At 50.3% G+C, this 27,688-nt stretch overlaps 26 non-coding genes and 1 pseudogene across 26 annotated transcripts; all 27 read right to left on the bottom strand.

Annotated features, from left to right (window-relative positions):
- Positions 1 to 265: 265 nt before the first annotated feature.
- Positions 266 to 456, bottom strand: LOC148996758 (U2 spliceosomal RNA). Its single transcript, XR_016149084.1, has one exon. It is a non-coding gene; the product is annotated as a U2 spliceosomal RNA (small nuclear RNA).
- A 1,110-nt stretch (positions 457 to 1,566) lies between these two features.
- On the bottom strand, positions 1,567 to 1,731 carry LOC148996757 (U1 spliceosomal RNA). Its single transcript, XR_016150476.1, has one exon. It is a non-coding gene; the product is annotated as a U1 spliceosomal RNA (small nuclear RNA).
- A 339-nt stretch (positions 1,732 to 2,070) lies between these two features.
- Positions 2,071 to 2,261, bottom strand: LOC148996756 (U2 spliceosomal RNA). The gene has a single exon (XR_016149083.1). It is a non-coding gene; the product is annotated as a U2 spliceosomal RNA (small nuclear RNA).
- Positions 2,262 to 3,371: 1,110 nt separating this feature from the next.
- Positions 3,372 to 3,536, bottom strand: LOC148996755 (U1 spliceosomal RNA). The gene has a single exon (XR_016150475.1). It is a non-coding gene; the product is annotated as a U1 spliceosomal RNA (small nuclear RNA).
- Positions 3,537 to 3,876: 340 nt separating this feature from the next.
- Positions 3,877 to 4,067, bottom strand: LOC148996754 (U2 spliceosomal RNA). Its single transcript, XR_016149082.1, has one exon. It is a non-coding gene; the product is annotated as a U2 spliceosomal RNA (small nuclear RNA).
- A 1,109-nt stretch (positions 4,068 to 5,176) lies between these two features.
- LOC148996753 (U1 spliceosomal RNA) lies at positions 5,177 to 5,341 on the bottom strand. Its single transcript, XR_016150474.1, has one exon. It is a non-coding gene; the product is annotated as a U1 spliceosomal RNA (small nuclear RNA).
- Positions 5,342 to 5,680: 339 nt separating this feature from the next.
- LOC148996752 (U2 spliceosomal RNA) lies at positions 5,681 to 5,871 on the bottom strand. The gene has a single exon (XR_016149080.1). It is a non-coding gene; the product is annotated as a U2 spliceosomal RNA (small nuclear RNA).
- Positions 5,872 to 6,982: 1,111 nt separating this feature from the next.
- Positions 6,983 to 7,147, bottom strand: LOC148996751 (U1 spliceosomal RNA). The gene has a single exon (XR_016150473.1). It is a non-coding gene; the product is annotated as a U1 spliceosomal RNA (small nuclear RNA).
- Positions 7,148 to 7,483: 336 nt separating this feature from the next.
- Positions 7,484 to 7,674, bottom strand: LOC148996750 (U2 spliceosomal RNA). Its single transcript, XR_016149079.1, has one exon. It is a non-coding gene; the product is annotated as a U2 spliceosomal RNA (small nuclear RNA).
- Positions 7,675 to 8,784: 1,110 nt separating this feature from the next.
- LOC148996749 (U1 spliceosomal RNA) lies at positions 8,785 to 8,949 on the bottom strand. The gene has a single exon (XR_016150472.1). It is a non-coding gene; the product is annotated as a U1 spliceosomal RNA (small nuclear RNA).
- A 330-nt stretch (positions 8,950 to 9,279) lies between these two features.
- Positions 9,280 to 9,470, bottom strand: LOC148996748 (U2 spliceosomal RNA). Its single transcript, XR_016149078.1, has one exon. It is a non-coding gene; the product is annotated as a U2 spliceosomal RNA (small nuclear RNA).
- A 1,111-nt stretch (positions 9,471 to 10,581) lies between these two features.
- On the bottom strand, positions 10,582 to 10,746 carry LOC148996747 (U1 spliceosomal RNA). Its single transcript, XR_016147684.1, has one exon. It is a non-coding gene; the product is annotated as a U1 spliceosomal RNA (small nuclear RNA).
- A 347-nt stretch (positions 10,747 to 11,093) lies between these two features.
- Positions 11,094 to 11,284, bottom strand: LOC148996746 (U2 spliceosomal RNA). Its single transcript, XR_016149077.1, has one exon. It is a non-coding gene; the product is annotated as a U2 spliceosomal RNA (small nuclear RNA).
- Positions 11,285 to 12,396: 1,112 nt separating this feature from the next.
- Positions 12,397 to 12,561, bottom strand: LOC148996745 (U1 spliceosomal RNA). Its single transcript, XR_016150471.1, has one exon. It is a non-coding gene; the product is annotated as a U1 spliceosomal RNA (small nuclear RNA).
- A 338-nt stretch (positions 12,562 to 12,899) lies between these two features.
- Positions 12,900 to 13,090, bottom strand: LOC148996744 (U2 spliceosomal RNA). The gene has a single exon (XR_016149076.1). It is a non-coding gene; the product is annotated as a U2 spliceosomal RNA (small nuclear RNA).
- Positions 13,091 to 14,200: 1,110 nt separating this feature from the next.
- Positions 14,201 to 14,365, bottom strand: LOC148996743 (U1 spliceosomal RNA). Its single transcript, XR_016150470.1, has one exon. It is a non-coding gene; the product is annotated as a U1 spliceosomal RNA (small nuclear RNA).
- A 330-nt stretch (positions 14,366 to 14,695) lies between these two features.
- On the bottom strand, positions 14,696 to 14,886 carry LOC148996742 (U2 spliceosomal RNA). Its single transcript, XR_016149073.1, has one exon. It is a non-coding gene; the product is annotated as a U2 spliceosomal RNA (small nuclear RNA).
- Positions 14,887 to 15,997: 1,111 nt separating this feature from the next.
- On the bottom strand, positions 15,998 to 16,162 carry LOC148996741 (U1 spliceosomal RNA). The gene has a single exon (XR_016150469.1). It is a non-coding gene; the product is annotated as a U1 spliceosomal RNA (small nuclear RNA).
- A 337-nt stretch (positions 16,163 to 16,499) lies between these two features.
- On the bottom strand, positions 16,500 to 16,690 carry LOC148996740 (U2 spliceosomal RNA). Its single transcript, XR_016149072.1, has one exon. It is a non-coding gene; the product is annotated as a U2 spliceosomal RNA (small nuclear RNA).
- Positions 16,691 to 17,800: 1,110 nt separating this feature from the next.
- Positions 17,801 to 17,965, bottom strand: LOC148996739 (U1 spliceosomal RNA). Its single transcript, XR_016150468.1, has one exon. It is a non-coding gene; the product is annotated as a U1 spliceosomal RNA (small nuclear RNA).
- A 330-nt stretch (positions 17,966 to 18,295) lies between these two features.
- LOC148996738 (U2 spliceosomal RNA) lies at positions 18,296 to 18,486 on the bottom strand. Its single transcript, XR_016149071.1, has one exon. It is a non-coding gene; the product is annotated as a U2 spliceosomal RNA (small nuclear RNA).
- Positions 18,487 to 19,596: 1,110 nt separating this feature from the next.
- Positions 19,597 to 19,761, bottom strand: LOC148996737 (U1 spliceosomal RNA). Its single transcript, XR_016150467.1, has one exon. It is a non-coding gene; the product is annotated as a U1 spliceosomal RNA (small nuclear RNA).
- A 330-nt stretch (positions 19,762 to 20,091) lies between these two features.
- Positions 20,092 to 20,282, bottom strand: LOC148996736 (U2 spliceosomal RNA). Its single transcript, XR_016149070.1, has one exon. It is a non-coding gene; the product is annotated as a U2 spliceosomal RNA (small nuclear RNA).
- A 1,111-nt stretch (positions 20,283 to 21,393) lies between these two features.
- Positions 21,394 to 21,558, bottom strand: LOC148996735 (U1 spliceosomal RNA). Its single transcript, XR_016150465.1, has one exon. It is a non-coding gene; the product is annotated as a U1 spliceosomal RNA (small nuclear RNA).
- A 337-nt stretch (positions 21,559 to 21,895) lies between these two features.
- On the bottom strand, positions 21,896 to 22,086 carry LOC148996734 (U2 spliceosomal RNA). Its single transcript, XR_016149069.1, has one exon. It is a non-coding gene; the product is annotated as a U2 spliceosomal RNA (small nuclear RNA).
- A 1,110-nt stretch (positions 22,087 to 23,196) lies between these two features.
- Positions 23,197 to 23,361, bottom strand: LOC148996733 (U1 spliceosomal RNA). The gene has a single exon (XR_016150464.1). It is a non-coding gene; the product is annotated as a U1 spliceosomal RNA (small nuclear RNA).
- A 336-nt stretch (positions 23,362 to 23,697) lies between these two features.
- On the bottom strand, positions 23,698 to 23,870 carry LOC148996732 (U2 spliceosomal RNA; annotated as a pseudogene).
- Between the last annotated feature and the right edge of the window lie 3,818 nt (positions 23,871 to 27,688).

The raw sequence follows: 27,688 nt of genomic DNA, 5'->3' as shown, positions 1-27,688 counted from the left end.
AGGGGCTTTTTTTTTTTTTTTTTTTTTTGCACGCTCCGCATCCGGCTCCATGAGCCATAAATGTACATAATGCGCCGTCCCCGAATAGTGGACGGATCAGATGTTAAACTGACAGAGGAACAGGGGTTCCTTTTTGTCTTGTTTTTACACCACAATTCTACCCAGGCTAGTATAGCACATGATCACCTACAACACCCACTCACACTAGCTCCATTATCACCTTCTGCCACACAAGACCACTACATTTCTTTCATTGAACACTTTAGGAGGGTGCACCGTTCCCAGAAGTACTGCAATACCGGGTCGATGCGTGGAGTGGACGGAGCAAGCCCCTATGCCATCTCCCAGGACCAAAAATCAATTTAATATGTGGTGCCCGGGTAGGGCACGTATCAGATATTAAACTGATAAGAACAGATACTACACTTGATCTTAGCCAAAAGGCCGAGAAGCGATGACGCAGCGACGCCGAGGCGGGGGAGCCGGCAAAGGCCACGCCCACCTGGGCCGCGGCGAGAGGGTCTAAGGTCGCCGGCAAACAAGCTCAGCTCAGATTGGTTGACACCGAAAATGGATCACAACAGAGTGCACAGCACGACACTCTGGAGTGCAACCTGGGATTTTGGATCATCAACATTCCGCCTTAAAAGTGAGCGGGCAGACCAAAGCGTCCGTGGTAGAGACTTGAAACTCTGAGGGATGGTAGGACCGGCCCGGTACTACAACCTCACCAAGGCTCGCCCCGATCGGCCCCAAGGTGGCGCTGCAGCGATCAAAAGTACGAAATGGCTCGTAACTCCTCGACCGTCGGTCGCAGACCCAAGTGTCTTACATCACCGGAATCCTTGGCTCGAGCCGAACAAGATGCATGCCTCGGATTGGGTGGTCGCGCTGGCGAGATTTTCGGGTATTTTGGATTTTCTGAAAAACCTACTTTTGCACACTAGTCCTAGGTTTTTTGCCCGATCTGACCCAAACCGGTGCAGAAAGATTCTCTGGAGTCTGACTGCCAACAGGGATCGGGAAACAGTTGGAATTTCCATCCACGTTGGCGACGGTACGCCAAAACGTTGGGGGTGGGCGAGGCGGGCTTTACTTAAACGGCTATAACTCTCCAACGGAATGAGACAATTGCACCCAACTCGGTACACCTGTGTACGGGCTCAGCCCGTGGTCACGTGAAGAGGAATGCGGCGACTGGCCACTTGGTGGCGCTGTAAACAGAAAAAAACACAACATGGGTGGCTGAATATCACGTGACGTTTCACACGTGCACAATGTTTTCATACCACATGATAGAACTCCTCATTCCGAACAACTTTGCCTCCAGGACAACTGCTGTGAACTAAGTCGTCCGTCAAATATTGGAGACTATTTGAAGAATTGAGGAGAAAAAAGAAAACCCTCCTCACACAGACCGGTCCTAGACTGTTTCGTATCTCTCGAGCAACCGCCGCAGTTCAACTCTCTGGACTGCCTCTGGATATTGAAGAAGTGGAGAAAAAAAACAAAACAAAAGAACCTCAAGTGGAGCTTTAACAATCTGCCCTTTTAACCAGTGTTGTCCAGGGGAGAGCGCGAACGCAGTCCCCCACTACCATAAATTATGCAGTCGAGATTCCCACATTTGGGGAATTCGCAGGGGTCAGCACAACCCAGAGTGCAATGGCCGAGCCTCGCCCTGGGTGAACCACCTTCCTGATCATGGTGTCTCCCCTGCCAGGTAAGTATGAATTCCCAGGCCTTCAGTCAGAAGCACCCTGCCCCTCTCCCCAATCCTCACCAGCGGTTTGCCAGTCAAAAAAGGGGCTTTTTTTTTTTTTTTTTTTTTTTGCACGCTCCGCATCCGGCTCCATGAGCCATAAATGTACATAATGCGCCGTCCCCGAATAGTGGACGGATCAGATGTTAAACTGACAGAGGAACAGGGGTTCCTTTTTGTCTTGTTTTTACACCACAATTCTACCCAGGCTAGTATAGCACATGATCACCTACAACACCCACTCACACTAGCTCCATTATCACCTTCTGCCACACAAGACCACTACATTTCTTTCATTGAACACTTTAGGAGGGTGCACCGTTCCCAGAAGTACTGCAATACCGGGTCGATGCGTGGAGTGGACGGAGCAAGCCCCTATGCCATCTCCCAGGACCAAAAATCAATTTAATATGTGGTGCCCGGGTAGGGCACGTATCAGATATTAAACTGATAAGAACAGATACTACACTTGATCTTAGCCAAAAGGCCGAGAAGCGATGACGCAGCGACGCCGAGGCGGGGGAGCCGGCAAAGGCCACGCCCACCTGGGCCGCGGCGAGAGGGTCTAAGGTCGCCGGCAAACAAGCTCAGCTCAGATTGGTTGACACCGAAAATGGATCACAACAGAGTGCACAGCACGACACTCTGGAGTGCAACCTGGGATTTTGGATCATCAACATTCCGCCTTAAAAGTGAGCGGGCAGACCAAAGCGTCCGTGGTAGAGACTTGAAACTCTGAGGGATGGTAGGACCGGCCCGGTACTACAACCTCACCAAGGCTCGCCCCGATCGGCCCCAAGGTGGCGCTGCAGCGATCAAAAGTACGAAATGGCTCGTAACTCCTCGACCGTCGGTCGCAGACCCAAGTGTCTTACATCACCGGAATCCTTGGCTCGAGCCGAACAAGATGCATGCCTCGGATTGGGTGGTCGCGCTGGCGAGATTTTCGGGTATTTTGGATTTTCTGAAAAACCTACTTTTGCACACTAGTCCTAGGTTTTTTGCCCGATCTGACCCAAACCGGTGCAGAAAGATTCTCTGGAGTCTGACTGCCAACAGGGATCGGGAAACAGTTGGAATTTCCATCCACGTTGGCGACGGTACGCCAAAACGTTGGGGGTGGGCGAGGCGGGCTTTACTTAAACGGCTATAACTCTCCAACGGAATGAGACAATTGCACCCAACTCGGTACACCTGTGTACGGGCTCAGCCCGTGGTCACGTGAAGAGGAATGCGGCGACTGGCCACTTGGTGGCGCTGTAAACAGAAAAAAACACAACATGGGTGGCTGAATATCACGTGACGTTTCACACGTGCACAATGTTTTCATACCACATGATAGAACTCCTCATTCCGAACAACTTTGCCTCCAGGACAACTGCTGTGAACTAAGTCGTCCGTCAAATATTGGAGACTATTTGAAGAATTGAGGAGAAAAAAGAAAACCCTCCTCACACAGACCGGTCCTAGACTGTTTCGTATCTCTCGAGCAACCGCCGCAGTTCAACTCTCTGGACTGCCTCTGGATATTGAAGAAGTGGAGAAAAAAAACAAAACAAAAGAACCTCAAGTGGAGCTTTAACAATCTGCCCTTTTAACCAGTGTTGTCCAGGGGAGAGCGCGAACGCAGTCCCCCACTACCATAAATTATGCAGTCGAGATTCCCACATTTGGGGAATTCGCAGGGGTCAGCACAACCCAGAGTGCAATGGCCGAGCCTCGCCCTGGGTGAACCACCTTCCTGATCATGGTGTCTCCCCTGCCAGGTAAGTATGAATTCCCAGGCCTTCAGTCAGAAGCACCCTGCCCCTCTCCCCAATCCTCACCAGCGGTTTGCCAGTCAAAAAAGGGGCTTTTTTTTTTTTTTTTTTTTTTTGCACGCTCCGCATCCGGCTCCATGAGCCATAAATGTACATAATGCGCCGTCCCCGAATAGTGGACGGATCAGATGTTAAACTGACAGAGGAACAGGGGTTCCTTTTTGTCTTGTTTTTACACCACAAATTCTACCCAGGCTAGTATAGCACATGATCACCTACAACACCCACTCACACTAGCTCCATTATCACCTTCTGCCACACAAGACCACTACATTTCTTTCATTGAACACTTTAGGAGGGTGCACCGTTCCCAGAAGTACTGCAATACCGGGTCGATGCGTGGAGTGGACGGAGCAAGCCCCTATGCCATCTCCCAGGACCAAAAATCAATTTAATATGTGGTGCCCGGGTAGGGCACGTATCAGATATTAAACTGATAAGAACAGATACTACACTTGATCTTAGCCAAAAGGCCGAGAAGCGATGACGCAGCGACGCCGAGGCGGGGGAGCCGGCAAAGGCCACGCCCACCTGGGCCGCGGCGAGAGGGTCTAAGGTCGCCGGCAAACAAGCTCAGCTCAGATTGGTTGACACCGAAAATGGATCACAACAGAGTGCACAGCACGACACTCTGGAGTGCAACCTGGGATTTTGGATCATCAACATTCCGCCTTAAAAGTGAGCGGGCAGACCAAAGCGTCCGTGGTAGAGACTTGAAACTCTGAGGGATGGTAGGACCGGCCCGGTACTACAACCTCACCAAGGCTCGCCCCGATCGGCCCCAAGGTGGCGCTGCAGCGATCAAAAGTACGAAATGGCTCGTAACTCCTCGACCGTCGGTCGCAGACCCAAGTGTCTTACATCACCGGAATCCTTGGCTCGAGCCGAACAAGATGCATGCCTCGGATTGGGTGGTCGCGCTGGCGAGATTTTCGGGTATTTTGGATTTTCTGAAAAACCTACTTTTGCACACTAGTCCTAGGTTTTTTGCCCGATCTGACCCAAACCGGTGCAGAAAGATTCTCTGGAGTCTGACTGCCAACAGGGATCGGGAAACAGTTGGAATTTCCATCCACGTTGGCGACGGTACGCCAAAACGTTGGGGGTGGGCGAGGCGGGCTTTACTTAAACGGCTATAACTCTCCAACGGAATGAGACAATTGCACCCAACTCGGTACACCTGTGTACGGGCTCAGCCCGTGGTCACGTGAAGAGGAATGCGGCGACTGGCCACTTGGTGGCGCTGTAAACAGAAAAAAACACAACATGGGTGGCTGAATATCACGTGACGTTTCACACGTGCACAATGTTTTCATACCACATGATAGAACTCCTCATTCCGAACAACTTTGCCTCCAGGACAACTGCTGTGAACTAAGTCGTCCGTCAAATATTGGAGACTATTTGAAGAATTGAGGAGAAAAAAGAAAACCCTCCTCACACAGACCGGTCCTAGACTGTTTCGTATCTCTGAGCAACCGCCGCAGTTCAACTCTCTGGACTGCCTCTGGATATTGAAGAAGTGGAGAAAAAAAACAAAACAAAAGAACCTCAAGTGGAGCTTTAACAATCTGCCCTTTTAACCAGTGTTGTCCAGGGGAGAGCGCGAACGCAGTCCCCCACTACCATAAATTATGCAGTCGAGATTCCCACATTTGGGGAATTCGCAGGGGTCAGCACAACCCAGAGTGCAATGGCCGAGCCTCGCCCTGGGTGAACCACCTTCCTGATCATGGTGTCTCCCCTGCCAGGTAAGTATGAATTCCCAGGCCTTCAGTCAGAAGCACCCTGCCCCTCTCCCCAATCCTCACCAGCGGTTTGCCAGTCAAAAAAGGGGCTTTTTTTTTTTTTTTTTTTTTTTGCACGCTCCGCATCCGGCTCCATGAGCCATAAATGTACATAATGCGCCGTCCCCGAATAGTGGACGGATCAGATGTTAAACTGACAGAGGAACAGGGGTTCCTTTTTGTCTTGTTTTTACACCACAATTCTACCCAGGCTAGTATAGCACATGATCACCTACAACACCCACTCACACTAGCTCCATTATCACCTTCTGCCACACAAGACCACTACATTTCTTTCATTGAACACTTTAGGAGGGTGCACCGTTCCCAGAAGTACTGCAATACCGGGTCGATGCGTGGAGTGGACGGAGCAAGCCCCTATGCCATCTCCCAGGACCAAAAATCAATTTAATATGTGGTGCCCGGGTAGGGCACGTATCAGATATTAAACTGATAAGAACAGATACTACACTTGATCTTAGCCAAAAGGCCGAGAAGCGATGACGCAGCGACGCCGAGGCGGGGGAGCCGGCAAAGGCCACGCCCACCTGGGCCGCGGCGAGAGGGTCTAAGGTCGCCGGCAAACAAGCTCAGCTCAGATTGGTTGACACCGAAAATGGATCACAACAGAGTGCACAGCACGACACTCTGGAGTGCAACCTGGGATTTTGGATCATCAACATTCCGCCTTAAAAGTGAGCGGGCAGACCAAAGCGTCCGTGGTAGAGACTTGAAACTCTGAGGGATGGTAGGACCGGCCCGGTACTACAACCTCACCAAGGCTCGCCCCGATCGGCCCCAAGGTGGCGCTGCAGCGATCAAAAGTACGAAATGGCTCGTAACTCCTCGACCGTCGGTCGCAGACCCAAGTGTCTTACATCACCGGAATCCTTGGCTCGAGCCGAACAAGATGCATGCCTCGGATTGGGTGGTCGCGCTGGCGAGATTTTCGGGTATTTTGGATTTTCTGAAAAACCTACTTTTGCACACTAGTCCTAGGTTTTTTGCCCGATCTGACCCAAACCGGTGCAGAAAGATTCTCTGGAGTCTGACTGCCAACAGGGATCGGGAAACAGTTGGAATTTCCATCCACGTTGGCGACGGTACGCCAAAACGTTGGGGGTGGGCGAGGCGGGCTTTACTTAAACGGCTATAACTCTCCAACGGAATGAGACAATTGCACCCAACTCGGTACACCTGTGTACGGGCTCAGCCCGTGGTCACGTGAAGAGGAATGCGGCGACTGGCCACTTGGTGGCGCTGTAAACAGAAAAAAACACAACATGGGTGGCTGAATATCACGTGACGTTTCACACGTGCACAATGTTTTCATACCACATGATAGAACTCCTCATTCCGAACAACTTTGCCTCCAGGACAACTGCTGTGAACTAAGTCGTCCGTCAAATATTGGAGACTATTTGAAGAATTGAGGAGAAAAAAGAAAACCCTCCTCACACAGACCGGTCCTAGACTGTTTCGTATCTCTCGAGCAACCGCCGCAGTTCAACTCTCTGGACTGCCTCTGGATATTGAAGAAGTGGAGAAAAAAAACAAAACAAAAGAACCTCAAGGTGGAGCTTTAACAATCTGCCCTTTTAACCAGTGTTGTCCAGGGGAGAGCGCGAACGCAGTCCCCCACTACCATAAATTATGCAGTCGAGATTCCCACATTTGGGGAATTCGCAGGGGTCAGCACAACCCAGAGTGCAATGGCCGAGCCTCGCCCTGGGTGAACCACCTTCCTGATCATGGTGTCTCCCCTGCCAGGTAAGTATGAATTCCCAGGCCTTCAGTCAGAAGCACCCTGCCCCTCTCCCCAATCCTCACCAGCGGTTTGCCAGTCAAAAAAGGGGCTTTTTTTTTTTTTTTTTTTTTTTGCACGCTCCGCATCCGGCTCCATGAGCCATAAATGTACATAATGCGCCGTCCCCGAATAGTGGACGGATCAGATGTTAAACTGACAGAGGAACAGGGGTTCCTTTTTGTCTTGTTTTTACACCACAATTCTACCCAGGCTAGTATAGCACATGATCACCTACAACACCCACCACTAGCTCCATTATCACCTTCTGTTACACAAGACCACTACATTTCTTTCATTGAACACTTTAGGAGGGTGCACCGTTCCCAGAAGTACTGCAATACCGGGTCGATGCGTGGAGTGGACGGAGCAAGCCCCTATGCCATCTCCCAGGACCAAAAATCAATTTAATATGTGGTGCCCGGGTAGGGCACGTATCAGATATTAAACTGATAAGAACAGATACTACACTTGATCTTAGCCAAAAGGCCGAGAAGCGATGACGCAGCGACGCCGAGGCGGGGGAGCCGGCAAAGGCCACGCCCACCTGGGCCGCGGCGAGAGGGTCTAAGGTCGCCGGCAAACAAGCTCAGCTCAGATTGGTTGACACCGAAAATGGATCACAACAGAGTGCACAGCACGACACTCTGGAGTGCAACCTGGGATTTTGGATCATCAACATTCCGCCTTAAAAGTGAGCGGGCAGACCAAAGCGTCCGTGGTAGAGACTTGAAACTCTGAGGGATGGTAGGACCGGCCCGGTACTACAACCTCACCAAGGCTCGCCCCGATCGGCCCCAAGGTGGCGCTGCAGCGATCAAAAGTACGAAATGGCTCGTAACTCCTCGACCGTCGGTCGCAGACCCAAGTGTCTTACATCACCGGAATCCTTGGCTCGAGCCGAACAAGATGCATGCCTCGGATTGGGTGGTCGCGCTGGCGAGATTTTCGGGTATTTTGGATTTTCTGAAAAACCTACTTTTGCACACTAGTCCTAGGTTTTTTGCCCGATCTGACCCAAACCGGTGCAGAAAGATTCTCTGGAGTCTGACTGCCAACAGGGATCGGGAAACAGTTGGAATTTCCATCCACGTTGGCGACGGTACGCCAAAACGTTGGGGGTGGGCGAGGCGGGCTTTACTTAAACGGCTATAACTCTCCAACGGAATGAGACAATTGCACCCAACTCGGTACACCTGTGTACGGGCTCAGCCCGTGGTCACGTGAAGAGGAATGCGGCGACTGGCCACTTGGTGGCGCTGTAAACAGAAAAAAACACAACATGGGTGGCTGTATATCACGTGACGTTTCACACGTGCACAATGTTTTCATACCACATGATAGAACTCCTCATTCCGAACAACTTTGCCTCCAGGACAACTGCTGTGAACTAAGTCGTCCGTCAAATATTGGAGACTATTTGAAGAATTGAGGAGAAAAAAGAAAACCCTCCTCACACAGACCGGTCCTAGACTGTTTCGTATCTCTCGAGCAACCGCCGCAGTTCAACTCTCTGGACTGCCTCTGGATATTGAAGAAGTGGAGAAAAAAAAAAAAACAAAAGAACCTCAAGTGGAGCTTTAACAATCTGCCCTTTTAACCAGTGTTGTCCAGGGGAGAGCGCGAACGCAGTCCCCCACTACCATAAATTATGCAGTCGAGATTCCCACATTTGGGGAATTCGCAGGGGTCAGCACAACCCAGAGTGCAATGGCCGAGCCTCGCCCTGGGTGAACCACCTTCCTGATCATGGTGTCTCCCCTGCCAGGTAAGTATGAATTCCCAGGCCTTCAGTCAGAAGCACCCTGCCCCTCTCCCCAATCCTCACCAGCGGTTTGCCAGTCAAAAAAGGGGCTTTTTTTTTTTTTTGCACGCTCCGCATCCGGCTCCATGAGCCATAAATGTACATAATGCGCCGTCCCCGAATAGTGGACGGATCAGATGTTAAACTGACAGAGGAACAGGGGTTCCTTTTCGTCTTGTTTTTACACCACAATTCTACCCAGGCTAGTATAGCACATGATCACCTACAACACCCACTCACACTAAATCCATTATCACCTTCTGCCACACAAGACCACTACATTTCTTTCATTGAACACTTTAGGAGGGTGCACCGTTCCCAGAAGTACTGCAATACCGGGTCGATGCGTGGAGTGGACGGAGCAAGCCCCTATGCCATCTCCCAGGACCAAAAATCAATTTAATATGTGGTGCCCGGGTAGGGCACGTATCAGATATTAAACTGATAAGAACAGATACTACACTTGATCTTAGCCAAAAGGCCGAGAAGCGATGACGCAGCGACGCCGAGGCGGGGGAGCCGGCAAAGGCCACGCCCACCTGGGCCGCGGCGAGAGGGTCTAAGGTCGCCGGCAAACAAGCTCAGCTCAGATTGGTTGACACCGAAAATGGATCACAACAGAGTGCACAGCACGACACTCTGGAGTGCAACCTGGGATTTTGGATCATCAACATTCCGCCTTAAAAGTGAGCGGGCGGACCAAAGCGTCCGTGGTAGAGACTTGAAACTCTGAGGGATGGTAGGACCGGCCCGGTACTACAACCTCACCAAGGCTCGCCCCGATCGGCCCCAAGGTGGCGCTGCAGCGATCAAAAGTACGAAATGGCTCGTAACTCCTCGACCGTCGGTCGCAGACCCAAGTGTCTTACATCACCGGAATCCTTGGCTCGAGCCGAACAAGATGCATGCCTCGGATTGGGTGGTCGCGCTGGCGAGATTTTCGGGTATTTTGGATTTTCTGAAAAACCTACTTTTGCACACTAGTCCTAGGTTTTTTGCCCGATCTGACCCAAACCGGTGCAGAAAGATTCTCTGGAGTCTGACTGCCAACAGGGATCGGGAAACAGTTGGAATTTCCATCCACGTTGGCGACGGTACGCCAAAACGTTGGGGGTGGGCGAGGCGGGCTTTACTTAAACGGCTATAACTCTCCAACGGAATGAGACAATTGCACCCAACTCGGTACACCTGTGTACGGGCTCAGCCCGTGGTCACGTGAAGAGGAATGCGGCGACTGGCCACTTGGTGGCGCTGTAAACAGAAAAAAACACAACATGGGTGGCTGTATATCACGTGACGTTTCACACGTGCACAATGTTTTCATACCACATGATAGAACTCCTCATTCCGAACAACTTTGCCTCCAGGACAACTGCTGTGAACTAAGTCGTCCGTCAAATATTGGAGACTATTTGAAGAATTGAGGAGAAAAAAGAAAACCCTCCTCACACAGACCGGTCCTAGACTGTTTCGTATCTCTCGAGCAACCGCCGCAGTTCAACTCTCTGGACTGCCTCTGGATATTGAAGAAGTGGAGAAAAAAAAACAAAACAAAAGAACCTCAAGTGGAGCTTTAACAATCTGCCCTTTTAACCAGTGTTGTCCAGGGGAGAGCGCGAACGCAGTGCCCCACTACCATAAATTATGCAGTCGAGATTCCCACATTTGGGGAATTCGCAGGGGTCAGCACAACCCAGAGTGCAATGGCCGAGCCTCGCCCTGGGTGAACCACCTTCCTGATCATGGTGTCTCCCCTGCCAGGTAAGTATGAATTCCCAGGCCTTCAGTCAGAAGCACCCTGCCCCTCTCCCCAATCCTCACCAGCGGTTTGCCAGTCAAAAAAGGGGCTTTTTTTTTTTTTTTTTTTTTTTTTTTTTTTGCACGCTCCGCATCCGGCTCCATGAGCCATAAATGTACATAATGCGCCGTCCCCGAATAGTGGACGGATCAGATGTTAAACTGACAGAGGAACAGGGGTTCCTTTTTGTCTTGTTTTTACACCACAATTCTACCCAGGCTAGTATAGCACATGATCACCTACAACACCCACTCACACTAGCTCCATTATCACCTTCTGCCACACAAGACCACTACATTTCTTTCATTGAACACTTTAGGAGGGTGCACCGTTCCCAGAAGTACTGCAATACCGGGTCGATGCGTGGAGTGGACGGAGCAAGCCCCTATGCCATCTCCCAGGACCAAAAATCAATTTAATATGTGGTGCCCGGGTAGGGCACGTATCAGATATTAAACTGATAAGAACAGATACTACACTTGATCTTAGCCAAAAGGCCGAGAAGCGATGACGCAGCGACGCCGAGGCGGGGGAGCCGGCAAAGGCCACGCCCACCTGGGCCGCGGCGAGAGGGTCTAAGGTCGCCGGCAAACAAGCTCAGCTCAGATTGGTTGACACCGAAAATGGATCACAACAGAGTGCACAGCACGACACTCTGGAGTGCAACCTGGGATTTTGGATCATCAACATTCCGCCTTAAAAGTGAGCGGGCAGACCAAAGCGTCCGTGGTAGAGACTTGAAACTCTGAGGGATGGTAGGACCGGCCCGGTACTACAACCTCACCAAGGCTCGCCCCGATCGGCCCCAAGGTGGCGCTGCAGCGATCAAAAGTACGAAATGGCTCGTAACTCCTCGACCGTCGGTCGCAGACCCAAGTGTCTTACATCACCGGAATCCTTGGCTCGAGCCGAACAAGATGCATGCCTCGGATTGGGTGGCCGCGCTGGCGAGATTTTCGGGTATTTTGGATTTTCTGAAAAACCTACTTTTGCACACTAGTCCTAGGTTTTTTGCCCGATCTGACCCAAACCGGTGCAGAAAGATTCTCTGGAGTCCGACTGCCAACAGGGATCGGGAAACAGTTGGAATTTCCATCCACGTTGGCGACGGTACGCCAAAACGTTGGGGGTGGGCGAGGCGGGCTTTACTTAAACGGCTATAACTCTCCAACGGAATGAGACGATTGCACCCAACTCGGTACACCTGTGTACGGGCTCAGCCCGTGGTCACGTGAAGAGGAATGCGGCGACTGGCCACTTGGTGGCGCTGTAAACAGAAAAAAACACAACATGGGTGGCTGTATATCACGTGACGTTTCACACGTGCACAATGTTTTCATAGCACATGATAGAACTCCTCATTCCGAACAACTTTGCCTCCAGGACAACTGCTGTGAACTAAGTCGTCCGTCAAATATTGGAGACTATTTGAAGAATTGAGGAGAAAAAAGAAAACCCTCCTCACACAGACCGGTCCTAGACTGTTTCGTATCTCTCGAGCAACCGCCGCAGTTCAACTCTCTGGACTGCCTCTGGATATTGAAGAAGTGGAGAAAAAAAACAAAAAACAAAAGAACCTCAAGTGGAGCTTTAACAATCTGCCCTTTTAACCAGTGTTGTCCAGGGGAGAGCGCGAACGCAGTCCCCCACTACCATAAATTATGCAGTCGAGATTCCCACATTTGGGGAATTCGCAGGGGTCAGCACAACCCAGAGTGCAATGGCCGAGCCTCGCCCTGGGTGAACCACCTTCCTGATCATGGTGTCTCCCCTGCCAGGTAAGTATGAATTCCCAGGCCTTCAGTCAGAAGCACCCTGCCCCTCTCCCCAATCCTCACCAGCGGTTTGCCAGTCAAAAAAGGGGCTTTTTTTTTTTTTTTTTTTTTTGCACGCTCCGCATCCGGCTCCATGAGCCATAAATGTACATAATGCGCCGTCCCCGAATAGTGGACGGATCAGATGTTAAACTGACAGAGGAACAGGGGTTCCTTTTTGTCTTGTTTTTACACCACAATTCTACCCAGGCTAGTATAGCACATGATCACCTACAACACCCACTCACACTAGCTCCATTATCACCTTCTGCCACACAAGACCACTACATTTCTTTCATTGAACACTTTAGGAGGGTGCACCGTTCCCAGAAGTACTGCAATACCGGGTCGATGCGTGGAGTGGACGGAGCAAGCCCCTATGCCATCTCCCAGGACCAAAAATCAATTTAATATGTGGTGCCCGGGTAGGGCACGTATCAGATATTAAACTGATAAGAACAGATACTACACTTGATCTTAGCCAAAAGGCCGAGAAGCGATGACGCAGCGACGCCGAGGCGGGGGAGCCGGCAAAGGCCACGCCCACCTGGGCCGCGGCGAGAGGGTCTAAGGTCGCCGGCAAACAAGCTCAGCTCAGATTGGTTGACACCGAAAATGGATCACAACAGAGTGCACAGCACGACACTCTGGAGTGCAACCTGGGATTTTGGATCATCAACATTCCGCCTTAAAAGTGAGCGGGCAGACCAAAGCGTCCGTGGTAGAGACTTGAAACTCTGAGGGATGGTAGGACCGGCCCGGTACTACAACCTCACCAAGGCTCGCCCCGATCGGCCCCAAGGTGGCGCTGCAGCGATCAAAAGTACGAAATGGCTCGTAACTCCTCGACCGTCGGTCGCAGACCCAAGTGTCTTACATCACCGGAATCCTTGGCTCGAGCCGAACAAGATGCATGCCTCGGATTGGGTGGTCGCGCTGGCGAGATTTTCGGGTATTTTGGATTTTCTGAAAAACCTACTTTTGCACACTAGTCCTAGGTTTTTTGCCCGATCTGACCCAAACCGGTGCAGAAAGATTCTCTGGAGTCTGACTGCCAACAGGGATCGGGAAACAGTTGGAATTTCCATCCACGTTGGCGACGGTACGCCAAAACGTTGGGGGTGGGCGAGGCGGGCTTTACTTAAACGGCTATAACTCTCCAACGGAATGAGACAATTGCACCCAACTCGGTACACCTGTGTACGGGCTCAGCCCGTGGTCACGTGAAGAGGAATGCGGCGACTGGCCACTTGGTGGCGCTGTAAACAGAAAAAAACACAACATGGGTGGCTGTATATCACGTGACGTTTCACACGTGCACAATGTTTTCATACCACATGATAGAACTCCTCATTCCGAACAACTTTGCCTCCAGGACAACTGCTGTGAACTAAGTCGTCCGTCAAATATTGGAGACTATTTGAAGAATTGAGGAGAAAAAAGAAAACCCTCCTCACACAGACCGGTCCTAGACTGTTTCGTATCTCTCGAGCAACCGCCGCAGTTCAACTCTCTGGACTGCCTCTGGATATTGAAGAAGTGGAGAAAAAAAAAAAAACAAAAGAACCTCAAGTGGAGCTTTAACAATCTGCCCTTTTAACCAGTGTTGTCCAGGGGAGAGCGCGAACGCAGTCCCCCACTACCATAAATTATGCAGTCGAGATTCCCACATTTGGGGAATTCGCAGGGGTCAGCACAACCCAGAGTGCAATGGCCGAGCCTCGCCCTGGGTGAACCACCTTCCTGATCATGGTGTCTCCCCTGCCAGGTAAGTATGAATTCCCAGGCCTTCAGTCAGAAGCACCCTGCCCCTCTCCCCAATCCTCACCAGCGGTTTGCCAGTCAAAAAAGGGGCTTTTTTTTTTTTTTGCACGCTCCGCATCCGGCTCCATGAGCCATAAATGTACATAATGCGCCGTCCCCGAATAGTGGACGGATCAGATGTTAAACTGACAGAGGAACAGGGGTTCCTTTTCGTCTTGTTTTTACACCACAATTCTACCCAGGCTAGTATAGCACATGATCACCTACAACACCCACTCACACTAAATCCATTATCACCTTCTGCCACACAAGACCACTACATTTCTTTCATTGAACACTTTAGGAGGGTGCACCGTTCCCAGAAGTACTGCAATACCGGGTCGATGCGTGGAGTGGACGGAGCAAGCCCCTATGCCATCTCCCAGGACCAAAAATCAATTTAATATGTGGTGCCCGGGTAGGGCACGTATCAGATATTAAACTGATAAGAACAGATACTACACTTGATCTTAGCCAAAAGGCCGAGAAGCGATGACGCAGCGACGCCGAGGCGGGGGAGCCGGCAAAGGCCACGCCCACCTGGGCCGCGGCGAGAGGGTCTAAGGTCGCCGGCAAACAAGCTCAGCTCAGATTGGTTGACACCGAAAATGGATCACAACAGAGTGCACAGCACGACACTCTGGAGTGCAACCTGGGATTTTGGATCATCAACATTCCGCCTTAAAAGTGAGCGGGCGGACCAAAGCGTCCGTGGTAGAGACTTGAAACTCTGAGGGATGGTAGGACCGGCCCGGTACTACAACCTCACCAAGGCTCGCCCCGATCGGCCCCAAGGTGGCGCTGCAGCGATCAAAAGTACGAAATGGCTCGTAACTCCTCGACCGTCGGTCGCAGACCCAAGTGTCTTACATCACCGGAATCCTTGGCTCGAGCCGAACAAGATGCATGCCTCGGATTGGGTGGTCGCGCTGGCGAGATTTTCGGGTATTTTGGATTTTCTGAAAAACCTACTTTTGCACACTAGTCCTAGGTTTTTTGCCCGATCTGACCCAAACCGGTGCAGAAAGATTCTCTGGAGTCTGACTGCCAACAGGGATCGGGAAACAGTTGGAATTTCCATCCACGTTGGCGACGGTACGCCAAAACGTTGGGGGTGGGCGAGGCGGGCTTTACTTAAACGGCTATAACTCTCCAACGGAATGAGACAATTGCACCCAACTCGGTACACCTGTGTACGGGCTCAGCCCGTGGTCACGTGAAGAGGAATGCGGCGACTGGCCACTTGGTGGCGCTGTAAACAGAAAAAAACACAACATGGGTGGCTGTATATCACGTGACGTTTCACACGTGCACAATGTTTTCATACCACATGATAGAACTCCTCATTCCGAACAACTTTGCCTCCAGGACAACTGCTGTGAACTAAGTCGTCCGTCAAATATTGGAGACTATTTGAAGAATTGAGGAGAAAAAAGAAAACCCTCCTCACACAGACCGGTCCTAGACTGTTTCGTATCTCTCGAGCAACCGCCGCAGTTCAACTCTCTGGACTGCCTCTGGATATTGAAGAAGTGGAGAAAAAAAAACAAAACAAAAGAACCTCAAGTGGAGCTTTAACAATCTGCCCTTTTAACCAGTGTTGTCCAGGGGAGAGCGCGAACGCAGTCCCCCACTACCATAAATTATGCAGTCGAGATTCCCACATTTGGGGAATTCGCAGGGGTCAGCACAACCCAGAGTGCAATGGCCGAGCCTCGCCCTGGGTGAACCACCTTCCTGATCATGGTGTCTCCCCTGCCAGGTAAGTATGAATTCCCAGGCCTTCAGTCAGAAGCACCCTGCCCCTCTCCCCAATCCTCACCAGCGGTTTGCCAGTCAAAAAAGGGGCTTTTTTTTTTTTTTTTTTTTTGCACGCTCCGCATCCGGCTCCATGAGCCATAAATGTACATAATGCGCCGTCCCCGAATAGTGGACGGATCAGATGTTAAACTGACAGAGGAACAGGGGTTCCTTTTCGTCTTGTTTTTACACCACAATTCTACCCAGGCTAGTATAGCACATGATCACCTACAACACCCACTCACACTAGCTCCATTATCACCTTCTGCCACACAAGACCACTACATTTCTTTCATTGAACACTTTAGGAGGGTGCACCGTTCCCAGAAGTACTGCAATACCGGGTCGATGCGTGGAGTGGACGGAGCAAGCCCCTATGCCATCTCCCAGGACCAAAAATCAATTTAATATGTGGTGCCCGGGTAGGGCACGTATCAGATATTAAACTGATAAGAACAGATACTACACTTGATCTTAGCCAAAAGGCCGAGAAGCGATGACGCAGCGACGCCGAGGCGGGGGAGCCGGCAAAGGCCACGCCCACCTGGGCCGCGGCGAGAGGGTCTAAGGTCGCCGGCAAACAAGCTCAGCTCAGATTGGTTGACACCGAAAATGGATCACAACAGAGTGCACAGCACGACACTCTGGAGTGCAACCTGGGATTTTGGATCATCAACATTCCGCCTTAAAAGTGAGCGGGCAGACCAAAGCGTCCGTGGTAGAGACTTGAAACTCTGAGGGATGGTAGGACCGGCCCGGTACTACAACCTCACCAAGGCTCGCCCCGATCGGCCCCAAGGTGGCGCTGCAGCGATCAAAAGTACGAAATGGCTCGTAACTCCTCGACCGTCGGTCGCAGACCCAAGTGTCTTACATCACCGGAATCCTTGGCTCGAGCCGAACAAGATGCATGCCTCGGATTGGGTGGTCGCGCTGGCGAGATTTTCGGGTATTTTGGATTTTCTGAAAAACCTACTTTTGCACACTAGTCCTAGGTTTTTTGCCCGATCTGACCCAAACCGGTGCAGAAAGATTCTCTGGAGTCTGACTGCCAACAGGGATCGGGAAACAGTTGGAATTTCCATCCACGTTGGCGACGGTACGCCAAAACGTTGGGGGTGGGCGAGGCGGGCTTTACTTAAACGGCTATAACTCTCCAACGGAATGAGACAATTGCACCCAACTCGGTACACCTGTGTACGGGCTCAGCCCGTGGTCACGTGAAGAGGAATGCGGCGACTGGCCACTTGGTGGCGCTGTAAACAGAAAAAAACACAACATGGGTGGCTGTATATCACGTGACGTTTCACACGTGCACAATGTTTTCATACCACATGATAGAACTCCTCATTCCGAACAACTTTGCCTCCAGGACAACTGCTGTGAACTAAGTCGTCCGTCAAATATTGGAGACTATTTGAAGAATTGAGGAGAAAAAAGAAAACCCTCCTCACACAGACCGGTCCTAGACTGTTTCGTATCTCTCGAGCAACCGCCGCAGTTCAACTCTCTGGACTGCCTCTGGATATTGAAGAAGTGGAGAAAAAAAAAAAAAAAAAAGAACCTCAAGTGGAGCTTTAACAATCTGCCCTTTTAACCAGTGTTGTCCAGGGGAGAGCGCGAACGCAGTCCCCCACTACCATAAATTATGCAGTCGAGATTCCCACATTTGGGGAATTCGCAGGGGTCAGCACAACCCAGAGTGCAATGGCCGAGCCTCGCCCTGGGTGAACCACCTTCCTGATCATGGTGTCTCCCCTGCCAGGTAAGTATGAATTCCCAGGCCTTCAGTCAGAAGCACCCTGCCCCTCTCCCCAATCCTCACCAGCGGTTTGCCAGTCAAAAAAGGGGCTTTTTTTTTTTTTTGCACGCTCCGCATCCGGCTCCATGAGCCATAAATGTACATAATGCGCCGTCCCCGAATAGTGGACGGATCAGATGTTAAACTGACAGAGGAACAGGGGTTCCTTTTCGTCTTGTTTTTACACCACAATTCTACCCAGGCTAGTATAGCACATGATCACCTACAACACCCACTCACACTAAATCCATTATCACCTTCTGCCACACAAGACCACTACATTTCTTTCATTGAACACTTTAGGAGGGTGCACCGTTCCCAGAAGTACTGCAATACCGGGTCGATGCGTGGAGTGGACGGAGCAAGCCCCTATGCCATCTCCCAGGACCAAAAATCAATTTAATATGTGGTGCCCGGGTAGGGCACGTATCAGATATTAAACTGATAAGAACAGATACTACACTTGATCTTAGCCAAAAGGCCGAGAAGCGATGACGCAGCGACGCCGAGGCGGGGGAGCCGGCAAAGGCCACGCCCACCTGGGCCGCGGCGAGAGGGTCTAAGGTCGCCGGCAAACAAGCTCAGCTCAGATTGGTTGACACCGAAAATGGATCACAACAGAGTGCACAGCACGACACTCTGGAGTGCAACCTGGGATTTTGGATCATCAACATTCCGCCTTAAAAGTGAGCGGGCGGACCAAAGCGTCCGTGGTAGAGACTTGAAACTCTGAGGGATGGTAGGACCGGCCCGGTACTACAACCTCACCAAGGCTCGCCCCGATCGGCCCCAAGGTGGCGCTGCAGCGATCAAAAGTACGAAATGGCTCGTAACTCCTCGACCGTCGGTCGCAGACCCAAGTGTCTTACATCACCGGAATCCTTGGCTCGAGCCGAACAAGATGCATGCCTCGGATTGGGTGGTCGCGCTGGCGAGATTTTCGGGTATTTTGGATTTTCTGAAAAACCTACTTTTGCACACTAGTCCTAGGTTTTTTGCCCGATCTGACCCAAACCGGTGCAGAAAGATTCTCTGGAGTCTGACTGCCAACAGGGATCGGGAAACAGTTGGAATTTCCATCCACGTTGGCGACGGTACGCCAAAACGTTGGGGGTGGGCGAGGCGGGCTTTACTTAAACGGCTATAACTCTCCAACGGAATGAGACAATTGCACCCAACTCGGTACACCTGTGTACGGGCTCAGCCCGTGGTCACGTGAAGAGGAATGCGGCGACTGGCCACTTGGTGGCGCTGTAAACAGAAAAAAACACAACATGGGTGGCTGTATATCACGTGACGTTTCACACGTGCACAATGTTTTCATACCACATGATAGAACTCCTCATTCCGAACAACTTTGCCTCCAGGACAACTGCTGTGAACTAAGTCGTCCGTCAAATATTGGAGACTATTTGAAGAATTGAGGAGAAAAAAGAAAACCCTCCTCACACAGACCGGTCCTAGACTGTTTCGTATCTCTCGAGCAACCGCCGCAGTTCAACTCTCTGGACTGCCTCTGGATATTGAAGAAGTGGAGAAAAAAAAAAAAACAAAAGAACCTCAAGTGGAGCTTTAACAATCTGCCCTTTTAACCAGTGTTGTCCAGGGGAGAGCGCGAACGCAGTCCCCCACTACCATAAATTATGCAGTCGAGATTCCCACATTTGGGGAATTCGCAGGGGTCAGCACAACCCAGAGTGCAATGGCCGAGCCTCGCCCTGGGTGAACCACCTTCCTGATCATGGTGTCTCCCCTGCCAGGTAAGTATGAATTCCCAGGCCTTCAGTCAGAAGCACCCTGCCCCTCTCCCCAATCCTCACCAGCGGTTTGCCAGTCAAAAAAGGGGCTTTTTTTTTTTTTTGCACGCTCCGCATCCGGCTCCATGAGCCATAAATGTACATAATGCGCCGTCCCCGAATAGTGGACGGATCAGATGTTAAACTGACAGAGGAACAGGGGTTCCTTTTCGTCTTGTTTTTACACCACAATTCTACCCAGGCTAGTATAGCACATGATCACCTACAACACCCACTCACACTAAATCCATTATCACCTTCTGCCACACAAGACCACTACATTTCTTTCATTGAACACTTTAGGAGGGTGCACCGTTCCCAGAAGTACTGCAATACCGGGTCGATGCGTGGAGTGGACGGAGCAAGCCCCTATGCCATCTCCCAGGACCAAAAATCAATTTAATATGTGGTGCCCGGGTAGGGCACGTATCAGATATTAAACTGATAAGAACAGATACTACACTTGATCTTAGCCAAAAGGCCGAGAAGCGATGACGCAGCGACGCCGAGGCGGGGGAGCCGGCAAAGGCCACGCCCACCTGGGCCGCGGCGAGAGGGTCTAAGGTCGCCGGCAAACAAGCTCAGCTCAGATTGGTTGACACCGAAAATGGATCACAACAGAGTGCACAGCACGACACTCTGGAGTGCAACCTGGGATTTTGGATCATCAACATTCCGCCTTAAAAGTGAGCGGGCGGACCAAAGCGTCCGTGGTAGAGACTTGAAACTCTGAGGGATGGTAGGACCGGCCCGGTACTACAACCTCACCAAGGCTCGCCCCGATCGGCCCCAAGGTGGCGCTGCAGCGATCAAAAGTACGAAATGGCTCGTAACTCCTCGACCGTCGGTCGCAGACCCAAGTGTCTTACATCACCGGAATCCTTGGCTCGAGCCGAACAAGATGCATGCCTCGGATTGGGTGGTCGCGCTGGCGAGATTTTCGGGTATTTTGGATTTTCTGAAAAACCTACTTTTGCACACTAGTCCTAGGTTTTTTGCCCGATCTGACCCAAACCGGTGCAGAAAGATTCTCTGGAGTCTGACTGCCAACAGGGATCGGGAAACAGTTGGAATTTCCATCCACGTTGGCGACGGTACGCCAAAACGTTGGGGGTGGGCGAGGCGGGCTTTACTTAAACGGCTATAACTCTCCAACGGAATGAGACAATTGCACCCAACTCGGTACACCTGTGTACGGGCTCAGCCCGTGGTCACGTGAAGAGGAATGCGGCGACTGGCCACTTGGTGGCGCTGTAAACAGAAAAAAACACAACATGGGTGGCTGTATATCACGTGACGTTTCACACGTGCACAATGTTTTCATACCACATGATAGAACTCCTCATTCCGAACAACTTTGCCTCCAGGACAACTGCTGTGAACTAAGTCGTCCGTCAAATATTGGAGACTATTTGAAGAATTGAGGAGAAAAAAGAAAACCCTCCTCACACAGACCGGTCCTAGACTGTTTCGTATCTCTCGAGCAACCGCCGCAGTTCAACTCTCTGGACTGCCTCTGGATATTGAAGAAGTGGAGAAAAAAAAACAAAACAAAAGAACCTCAAGTGGAGCTTTAACAATCTGCCCTTTTAACCAGTGTTGTCCAGGGGAGAGCGCGAACGCAGTCCCCCACTACCATAAATTATGCAGTCGAGATTCCCACATTTGGGGAATTCGCAGGGGTCAGCACAACCCAGAGTGCAATGGCCGAGCCTCGCCCTGGGTGAACCACCTTCCTGATCATGGTGTCTCCCCTGCCAGGTAAGTATGAATTCCCAGGCCTTCAGTCAGAAGCACCCTGCCCCTCTCCCCAATCCTCACCAGCGGTTTGCCAGTCAAAAAAGGGGCTTTTTTTTTTTTTTTTTTTTTGCACGCTCCGCATCCGGCTCCATGAGCCATAAATGTACATAATGCGCCGTCCCCGAATAGTGGACGGATCAGATGTTAAACTGACAGAGGAACAGGGGTTCCTTTTCGTCTTGTTTTTACACCACAATTCTACCCAGGCTAGTATAGCACATGATCACCTACAACACCCACTCACACTAGCTCCATTATCACCTTCTGCCACACAAGACCACTACATTTCTTTCATTGAACACTTTAGGAGGGTGCACCGTTCCCAGAAGTACTGCAATACCGGGTCGATGCGTGGAGTGGACGGAGCAAGCCCCTATGCCATCTCCCAGGACCAAAAATCAATTTAATATGTGGTGCCCGGGTAGGGCACGTATCAGATATTAAACTGATAAGAACAGATACTACACTTGATCTTAGCCAAAAGGCCGAGAAGCGATGACGCAGCGACGCCGAGGCGGGGGAGCCGGCAAAGGCCACGCCCACCTGGGCCGCGGCGAGAGGGTCTAAGGTCGCCGGCAAACAAGCTCAGCTCAGATTGGTTGACACCGAAAATGGATCACAACAGAGTGCACAGCACGACACTCTGGAGTGCAACCTGGGATTTTGGATCATCAACATTCCGCCTTAAAAGTGAGCGGGCAGACCAAAGCGTCCGTGGTAGAGACTTGAAACTCTGAGGGATGGTAGGACCGGCCCGGTACTACAACCTCACCAAGGCTCGCCCCGATCGGCCCCAAGGTGGCGCTGCAGCGATCAAAAGTACGAAATGGCTCGTAACTCCTCGACCGTCGGTCGCAGACCCAAGTGTCTTACATCACCGGAATCCTTGGCTCGAGCCGAACAAGATGCATGCCTCGGATTGGGTGGTCGCGCTGGCGAGATTTTCGGGTATTTTGGATTTTCTGAAAAACCTACTTTTGCACACTAGTCCTAGGTTTTTTGCCCGATCTGACCCAAACCGGTGCAGAAAGATTCTCTGGAGTCTGACTGCCAACAGGGATCGGGAAACAGTTGGAATTTCCATCCACGTTGGCGACGGTACGCCAAAACGTTGGGGGTGGGCGAGGCGGGCTTTACTTAAACGGCTATAACTCTCCAACGGAATGAGACAATTGCACCCAACTCGGTACACCTGTGTACGGGCTCAGCCCGTGGTCACGTGAAGAGGAATGCGGCGACTGGCCACTTGGTGGCGCTGTAAACAGAAAAAAACACAACATGGGTGGCTGTATATCACGTGACGTTTCACACGTGCACAATGTTTTCATACCACATGATAGAACTCCTCATTCCGAACAACTTTGCCTCCAGGACAACTGCTGTGAACTAAGTCGTCCGTCAAATATTGGAGACTATTTGAAGAATTGAGGAGAAAAAAGAAAACCCTCCTCACACAGACCGGTCCTAGACTGTTTCGTATCTCTCGAGCAACCGCCGCAGTTCAACTCTCTGGACTGCCTCTGGATATTGAAGAAGTGGAGAAAAAAAAAAAAACAAAAGAACCTCAAGTGGAGCTTTAACAATCTGCCCTTTTAACCAGTGTTGTCCAGGGGAGAGCGCGAACGCAGTCCCCCACTACCATAAATTATGCAGTCGAGATTCCCACATTTGGGGAATTCGCAGGGGTCAGCACAACCCAGAGTGCAATGGCCGAGCCTCGCCCTGGGTGAACCACCTTCCTGATCATGGTGTCTCCCCTGCCAGGTAAGTATGAATTCCCAGGCCTTCAGTCAGAAGCACCCTGCCCCTCTCCCCAATCCTCACCAGCGGTTTGCCAGTCAAAAAAGGGGCTTTTTTTTTTTTTTTTTTTTGCACGCTCCGCATCCGGCTCCATGAGCCATAAATGTACATAATGCGCCGTCCCCGAATAGTGGACGGATCAGATGTTAAACTGACAGAGGAACAGGGGTTCCTTTTCGTCTTGTTTTTACACCACAATTCTACCCAGGCTAGTATAGCACATGATCACCTACAACACCCACTCACACTAGCTCCATTATCACCTTCTGCCACACAAGACCACTACATTTCTTTCATTGAACACTTTAGGAGGGTGCACCGTTCCCAGAAGTACTGCAATACCGGGTCGATGCGTGGAGTGGACGGAGCAAGCCCCTATGCCATCTCCCAGGACCAAAAATCAATTTAATATGTGGTGCCCGGGTAGGGCACGTATCAGATATTAAACTGATAAGAACAGATTTTTCTTTCGAAAAGTTTTATTGTCACAATGTCGTTCCATTATTTCCATTTGCATGTACATTTTTTCTTTTAGATCACATTTTTACACATATTAAAAGGGACACATTATTTACTGTTAAAAGTTTCTTGTTTGTGTGTTGTGTAAAAAGTCCATGTATGTTTTAAAAGAAAGGTAAATGGTTTAAATAATGGGAATAAAACAATAAAACATGTCAGATAAAAAACAATAAAACAATAAATTATGCCACATAAAACATCTCTTGTACAGGATCGAGGGTGAGTCCCTATCAAGAATGTCCATTCACTCCAGGTCTCCAGAACAGGCCCCGGACTCCTCGCTTCCAGCGCCCAGCGGAGATCCCCTCTCCTCCGGCCCGCTGGCCCGCTGTTCCCGTAGCCGGTGTGGTGAGGGTGCATCTACGGGCGGCCAGGGTCGGGGGTGGCCGGGACCTCTTTGGTGTGACCCCAGCCCCCCCATCCGAATAACGACGTCCGGCGCCTCCTGCAGCGCAGATCTAACTAATTGCTCGCACGCGTGGAGGGGCACCGTAACGCGTTTCCCCACCAGCAGGTTTCTGGTGGCCCAGATGGCATCCTTGATATGGTTGAGGGTGAGCCAGAGCGAGGTAAATTGCTGTGATGTTAGCTCCTTCAAGCCCTGACCCACCCCCAGGATGGCGAGCCTGTATCCCACCTGGGCCCGACCCGCCGGCAGGCACGGGAAAACCAGGGGGCTGGTCTTGGCCCACAGGTCCCGCGCAGCACCGCACTCCCAGAGCAGATGGTAGACGGTCTCCGGGGAACCACATCCGGACCGTGGGCAGGTGGGGTTTTTGGCCATGCCTCTGGAGTGCATAACCGCCCTGACCGGGAGGATCTCATGGGCCACCATCCACGACAAGTCCTTAAGCCTGTTCTGGAGAGCTGGGTGGGCTGCGTTCCTCCAAACGTCTTTGGCCTCACCTAGTGTGAGGCCTGGAACTGGACTCACCGATTCTCGATCCTGCACAAGAGAGACAAGAGACTTGTGGTTAGTTAAAATAGTGGCATCATTTGTTTCTAAAAGGTATTTCTTTAAAAATGTCTTAATAAAAAGATGTTCTTTTGACAGATTAAAAGACACTGGACTTTTAAGATCAATGGGTAAAATTTTCAAGCTTCTTAGGTATGACCCCATCCAGAATCGGGTCATGGCTGCTGTCTTGTGTTCTCTGGATGGGGTCAGTGCATACTGGATGTGGAGGGCGGCAAAGCGGCTGCCTAAAAACAGGTGGGGGTCTGGGAGGCCTTTCCCGCCATTCTCTTTTTTCTTTTTGACGACCTCCCTCTTGAGTCTTTCCCACTTGGACCCCCACAGGAAATAAAATACCGCCCTCTCCAACTTGTCTAGGAATCGTCTTGGGGGACTAAAAACAGAACAGACAAGTAAAATCAGTGGTAAAATCACAGCTTTAAAAATTAAAATCTTGCCTTCAATCGTCAGATTTCTTAGTCCCCAAAAGCCCAGTCTTTGCCTAACTTTCCCTAACATGTCAGTCCAGTTACCCTGTCCTCCACCCTCCCTGTCAAATTTAACACCTAGAATTTTCAAATTATTATCTTTAAAAACCAAATCTAGTCCACCTTTGTCAACGTTCCCCCACGGCCCGAAGAGCTGGGCCTCAGACTTGCTCCTATTGAGCTTGGCGCCTGAGGCCCGACCGTACCAGTCAGTCAAGTCCATTGCTCTTCGTACCGATAAAATGTCCGTTGCTAAAAGGGTCACGTCGTCCATGTATAAAACGCAGGTTGCCGTCAGTCCACTAGTCCCTGGGATGCCTAGTCCTTTAATCCATTTGTCCCTTCTCAAGATTTGTGCCAGTGGCTCTATACAAGCCACATACAGAAGGGGAGATAAGGGACACCCCTGACGGACGCCGCTGTAGATATTAACAGCTTTGGATAAATGCCCATTAACTACAATTCTGCTGACCAGGCTGTTGTACAGCAGTCCCACCCAGGCTATGAACCGCCCTGGAAACCCCATTTTACCCAGTACCTTAAAAAGGAACTGGTGCGAGATACGGTCGAATGCTTTTTCAAAGTCTAAATTTAGGACTACTAGCCGAAGGTTTCTGTCTCTCGCATAACAGATGGCGTCTCTGATCAGCACCAGGCTGTCCGTGATCTTCCTTCCTGGCACAGCGCATGCTTGATCCGGGTGGATTACGTCCTCTAAAACTGTCGACATGCGTGTGGCTAAAATTTTGCTAAAAAGTTTACAGTCGACATTTAAAAGAGTGATGGGTCGCCAGTTCCGTAAGTCAGTCTTGTCCCCTTTCTTATGTAAGAGTGAAACTATCCCTATTCTAAAGCTGTCAGGAAGTCTTTCAAGAGTCTCAAATTCTTTAAAAACAGTCAGTAAGTCGAAAGCTAAAATATCCCAAAAGGTCAAATAAAACTCCAGAGGAAGTCCATCGGTGCCGGGGGACTTTCCTCGTTTAAAACTTTTGAGTGCTTTGTGAATTTCTAAAATGTTGAAATCTTGAGATAAAATTGTACCTTCGCCATCGACTTTCTTTTCTAAAAACTCTAAAACCTCCTGTAACGTGTCATTGTGGACTTCTTTGGTGCTGTATAGGTTTTCATAAAATACTTCAGTTTCCTTTAAAATTTCTTTTGTGGTATAAACCTCCCTCCCTCCACTTTTCAAAGCTGTGATTGCCCCACCCCGTGAAATAATTTTTTTAAAGAAATACCTCGTGCACCTTTCACCTTCCTCAATCTCCTTCTCCCTGCTCCTTAAAATGACACCTTTGCTTTGAATTTCGGATAAAACTGACATTTCTTGCTTTATTTCTTTGATTTCTTCACTAAAATCGATCCCATCGTTTAAAAGGTTAAAATATCTCTGTAGTCGTTTTTGCAGCCCCATCATGCGTCGATTTAATCTATTCTTTTTGATTTTTCCTATCTTTCTAAAAAACTGTCTCGTCCGTTCTTTTACCATCTCCCACCACTGTGCACGTGAGTCGTAGAAGTCTTGGAGGGTCTGCCATTGGCTGAACTGCTCCCTGTACTCACTGACTACATCTTTATCTTCCAAAAGGGAGCAGTTCAGCTTCCACAGCCCTCCCCCTGCAGTCACACCAGTGGGGAGTGAAAGGGTGCATGACAGCATTGTGTGATCTGAAAAAAAGAGGGGGGTTAATGTTGCATCGGTTGGCAGGCAGTCCCGTGTAAAAACGTAGTCAATGCGAGAGGCTCTGGTGCCGTCACCACTGAACCAGGTGAAGCCCTCCTCTCTCTGATGCATTGCTTTAAAACAGTCCACTAATTTAAAATCTCTAACTAAATCCTGCAATAAAACCGATGTTTTATCAACTTTAAAATCCTCTGTCCTCTTCCTGTCTTTCTTGGTTAAAACGCAATTAAAATCCCCTGCTACCACTAGGGGAGCCCTACCTAACATGTGGGGCCGCAGGTCTTCTAAAAGCTCATACCTATTGTTTTTGTCTGTAAAACCATACACATTTAAAATGTTAAAATCCTTACCTAAAAAAGTCAGATTAGCTAAAATTGCCCGCCCGTCCCTCACCACAGTGCTGCCCTTCACCAAGATATTGGGGTTTTGTATTAAAATGGCGACACCGTCATTTTTATTAAAATTGGACCCACTCCAAACGGAAACTCCTGGGGTCCAAATCTCCTCCCACTTTCTGTAATTGGATAAAAAAGGCAGACCACATTCTTGTAATAAAAACACATCTGACTTAAAAGTTTTTAAAAAGGATAGGACACTCTGTGCTCGTATATTGCTCCTCACACTTCTCACATTGATGGTGGAGATAGTGAGAG

This window comes from Pimephales promelas, chromosome 2 (genome assembly GCF_988280905.1).
Source record: "Pimephales promelas chromosome 2, fPimPro1.hap1.1, whole genome shotgun sequence".
Lineage (NCBI taxonomy): Eukaryota > Metazoa > Chordata > Actinopteri > Cypriniformes > Leuciscidae > Pimephales > Pimephales promelas.
Note: the sequence above shows the minus strand (reverse complement) of the source record. Positions and strands in the feature narration are given on the sequence as shown.